The sequence below is a fragment of the Gopherus evgoodei genome, unplaced genomic scaffold (genome assembly GCF_007399415.2).
Source record: "Gopherus evgoodei ecotype Sinaloan lineage unplaced genomic scaffold, rGopEvg1_v1.p scaffold_49_arrow_ctg1, whole genome shotgun sequence".
Taxonomy (NCBI): domain Eukaryota; kingdom Metazoa; phylum Chordata; order Testudines; family Testudinidae; genus Gopherus; species Gopherus evgoodei.
Genome location: NW_022060070.1, coordinates 1,151,719 through 1,156,561, shown reverse-complemented (window position 1 = coordinate 1,156,561; position 4,843 = coordinate 1,151,719). Strand labels below are relative to the sequence as shown.

The 4,843-nt window shown below is 52.0% G+C and overlaps 1 pseudogene; it reads right to left on the bottom strand.

Annotated features, from left to right (window-relative positions):
- Window positions 1–3,435: 3,435 nt before the first annotated feature.
- LOC115643004 lies at window positions 3,436–4,373 on the bottom strand (annotated as a pseudogene).
- Between the last annotated feature and the right edge of the window lie 470 nt (window positions 4,374–4,843).

The following is a 4,843-nucleotide window of genomic DNA, read 5'->3' as shown; positions in this document are numbered from 1 at the left end:
GATCTCTTGTGTGGAATGGTCCAGGCTGAAGTTGATGGTGGAGTGGAAATGTGTAAAGTGTAAGTGTCCCTCTCTGAAAGCCAAACTGTTCCCTGTCTTCTACTTAAAGTTTTACTGTGCTTTCTGGCCACTTGAGAAAGAGGGTTCACCCCGCCGAAGCTCCCGACTTCCCCGGGGATGTAATATATTTTCTTTAACAGAGCTGCCTGTGTAGAAATTACTGTTACGGGTACCGTCTTTTGCTAACACAAATATAAAGGGGGACACACTCATATTGACACATTTAAATAAATAAGTTTTATTAATTGCCTGATTTAACATGACCTTTTACAGCAGCCTGTAAAAATGGACACCACGACCATTACCATAAGGGAGTCTGAGCTGGTTCATTCTTCTATTTTGTCCTTTTCTGGATTTTCCTCTTGAGATCTGTGTCTCAGACATGAGCAAAAACCGCTGATGCATGACATGTTTACTCCCACGTAGTGGTGAGCTAGAGCCAGTTCCCACTGGTTCACAGGAACCGGTTGTTAAATTTAGAAACCCTTTTAGAAGCGGTTGTTCCAGGACAACTGGTTCTAAAACAGCTTTTAAATTTAACTAAAGCTCGGGCAGCTATCCACCCGTCCCCGGCCCCAGCTCACTGCCCTCTCCTCCTCTGAACGCTCAGCCCTCCTTCTCCTCCCCCTCCCCTGCTTCCGGCGAATCAGATGTTTACGAGAAACCTGAAACAAGCAGCAGGCAGGTCAGCTGTGAGGAGGGCTCCAGAGAGGCATGACACGGTCCAGTCCGGCTCAGGCTGAGCAGCTCCCTCCAGCCTGGCCCCTGGCCTGGCCCTGGCTGAGCGCCCCTGCTCAGTCCTGGCCAAGCACCCCTGGCTCTGGTCCCAGTGGCATCGGCCCGGCTTGGGTCCCACGGCACCGGTGCCAGTCCTGGCCGAGCGGCTCCGAGCTGGCCCAGCTCGGGGGCTGCAGCACCGGTGCCGGTCCCCGCCTAGAGTCTCTGTCTCGTCTCAGGCCCCGGGTCCTGTGGTGCCGGTCACGGCCACGCAGATCCAGCCCGTCCTGGGCCCCGACTCCCTGGCCCGGCTCTGGCCACACAGTGCTGGTCCCGGTCCCAGCTGAGCAGCTCCTGCTCGGACCTCTAGGCACCAGCACCGGTCCAGGTCCCGGCTGAGTGGCTGCCAGCCAGCCCGGCTCAGGCCCCGCAGCGCTGGTGCTGGTTCTGGCCGAGCAGACCCGGCATTGGCCGAGTGGCTCCAGGCAGCACATTAAGGGGGCAGGGAGCAGGGACGGGGTGTTGGAAGAGGGCAGGGGAGTTCGGTGGGTTGTGGGGGAGTGGATGGGGTTGGGGCAGTCAGAGGGCAGGGAGCAGGGGGATTGAAAGGGGCCAAGGGTTCGGGGGGGGCAGTCAGGAAGGAGCAGGGGTTGGATGGGGTGGTGGGGGGCAGGTACAGAGAAAAGGGGTGGTTGGATGGGGCAGGGGTCCCAGTGGGCATCAAAGAACATGGGGGGTTGGATGGGGCAAACCCCCTGGTGGGGGCACAACCCCCTCGTGGGGTGAGGAGGAGGGAACCTGTTTTTAATGTTTTGGCAGCTCATCACTGCTCCCACGAGGCTACCGATGTCAGTTCTCAAAGGTCTCTAGAAAGGCATCGTCGAGCTGTTGTGAGATTTTCAGAAAAGAAACAGCGTAAGCACCCCACTGCTTGTTTTCAGATTTACACAGCCTCCTGGTTCCTAATTTCATTGCACCCCATCATCAGCTGTTACTTCTTAATCATTCATTTACCCGAGCAACATCTTCTTGGTTCACCTTGTCCTATGCTGACTCCCCTGAGCTGCGTTCATCTTCCACCTCTGGGGGGCGAACAACGAGAGGCCTTCATGCTCATTGGGTGCCTCAGGAGGGTTTGGGTTTCGGGTTCTGGCGTATCCACCAACGGCTGAGTCAAAGGGCCCTCGCGGGAACTGTCGCTCATGTAGCGCTTTCTCCGCACAAGTCCAAAGGCCCTCGGGGCTCACACAAGGTCCGAAGTTCTCACCAGGGTGGTGAAGGCGTCCACGTTTCCACGATCTCTAAGGCACGTGTTCTTGGTAAAAGATGGCCTCTTCTGCCCCGATGGCTGGGACTCATGGGGTGATAGTGCTGCGCTCTGATTGGCAGAGGGCGCTGGGACGAGTTCTTAGAGGGGTGACACGACCCTCTTCTGGGCAGGTCACCCCACCCCAGAACACCACTGACTGGTCAAATCTGCTCTCAGGGCGGTGCTGTGTGGCTGAAACCCATCGTGATTCGCAGAGGGCAGTGGAGGAGTTCTTGGAGGGGTCACATGAACCACTTCCGGATGGCTCACCATGCCCAGGAACACCCCTGATTGGACAAATCTCCTCTCAGGGTGGGCTGACTGGGGAGAAACCCCTCCTGATTGGTAGACGGCAGTGGGAGGAGTTCTTAGAGGGGTCACATGACACACTTTGCTTCCGGTCGTGTGTCCTCCTTGACCCCGGAAGTAATATTCCCCATGGGTGGGACTTCCAGTGACGGGTGGTCAGGGCTGAAGGGGTCAAGGGGCAGGCTTTAAGCAGCCAAGGGGAGGGGTTAGGGTTTGATTGATAGTAGGTCCCTTATACTATTTCCGGTTTCCATACTACTGAATCCCACCCTGCCAGCATGCCCATTAACAGAAGGGGCCCACTAACTCCACCATCTCCCGAGCAACCAGCGGGCCTTGTAAGCATGGGCCAAAGTGGCTGAGAACAATGGCTTGTTGTCTTGGGACACAGAGACTGATGATAAGAGACTCTCCTTGGGGTATGATGTTTAACACCAGATTAAAGATGAAAGCGGGGCCTGTGGCTGCAATGAGACTGATGGTGTGACTAGCTCACTGGATTTGTTATCCTACCTCATCTGATTCAAGAAGCAATCCTTCCTTGGCAGATGCATGGCTGAAGTCTCGTCCTTACAGATGTTTTGGCCACATGTGTGAATAAAAGCCAACAACCCATGGAGAAGGAGATTAACATGGCGTGTGGGTGATTAACCAGGGATAGGACAGTGACAGGCCAGGTGTAATGGGAAACAGCAGCCACATTTCTTCTCATAGTGACTTTATTCATAGGATTTCTGAGGTTAGAGCAGCCATTGATATGGCTCTTTAGGGGTCAACATCCCACTGATCCCCTGGCTCTCCACGAACAGAGTGACATTGTAAATGCTGCTGCCTGGCTTGGTCTCTTTTCCCCGGAGTGTTGTTCTCCCTCAAAGGCGGGTGGGGATGGCCCACCTAAGCATCAGGTCTTAGACCCTGTATGAGCCTCTCTCGACAGAGTGGAGATCAGTAGCTCTTGTTTCCTCGTATATAAGGGTTCAAGGTGGAATAGGTGGTCATGACCCATGTCACCAGCTCTGGAACTGGATGATGAACTGACTCTTTACTTGACAAACACTCTGATTATCCTCGCACGAAGATGGTTGCTTTTCATGCTGTACACAATTGGATTCATTAAAGGAGGAACCAGCAGGTAGATGTAGTCCAAGATAATTTGAAGCAAGGGAGAAGAGCTCTTCCAGAATCTGTGTATGACAGTCAGGCTGAACTCTGGCATGTAGAAGAGCAGGATGGCGCAGAGGTGGGAGACACAGGTGTTCAGGGCCCTAAGGCATTTTGTTGGGGACGTGATGCTCAGCACTGCTTTGAGGATCATCACATAAGAGAGGAAAATGAGCAGCGAGTCCAACCCCACCATTATGACTGTAATAAACAAGCCATAGATGTTGTTGACTGTGATGTCCGAACAAACCAGCTTCATGACATCCTGGTGCAGGCAGTAGGAATGGGAAAGGACATTGCCTCAAAATAATCGGAACCGTTTCAGGAGAAAGAGGAGTGGAAATATTACTGCCACTGCTCTCAGCACAAACACCAGTCCCATCTTGGCTGTTCTCGGCAGGGTTAAGATGGAGGCATATCTCAGCGGGTTACAGATTGCGATGAAGCGGTCAAATGCCATCAACAAGAGCACAGAAGATTCAATGAACTGAAGAGAGTGGATGAAGAACATCTGGGGAAAACAAGAATCAAGGCTGATCTCTCTAGAGTTAAACAAGAATAGGCCCAATATTGTTGGCATGGTGGCTATCAATAAGCCAAGGTCTGTGATGGCCAACATGGAGAGAAAAATGTATATGGGCTCATGGAGGATTGGATCTGTTTTTATAATGAACAGAATGACTGAATTTCCTTCTATCGAAATAGCATACATGAAGCAGAAGAGGACAGAGACCCAGAGATGGAGGTCTTCCTGCCCAGGTATCTCAGTGAGAAGGAACACCGCAGGTGTGAATTTGGTGTCATTGAGAGCTGACATACCTTACTGGGCAGGTCTGAGAAGTTTTGAACTTTCCTTCCTGAAAGGAAAAATAACAGGAAAGTAGATGATATTTAACGAGACATCTTTCTGCTCTGAGTGCAAATCTAGGATTCCCAGAAGCTCAAGGAAGACCAGAAAAAACATAGATTTGGATTTACACTCCCAATAGGATATGCCAATAGAAAGATAGGCACTGCCAGACTGGATCAGACCTGCAGTTCTTCTAGCTCAGTAACCTGTTACACATGCATCAGGGGAAGATGAAAGAATCCCTGCAATCGGGAGCTATGAGATTAACTGCTCCAAGGGAAAGTTTCCCCCAGGCACCCACTAGTTAGACATATTTTGTGGTGTAAATCCAGTCCCTCTTTGAATCCGGATAATCCCTTGGCCCCATTTATATCTAGTGGATCAAAGTTCCACAGCCTGTTTGAGCACTGTCTGAGTTTGCAATAATGACATTCACA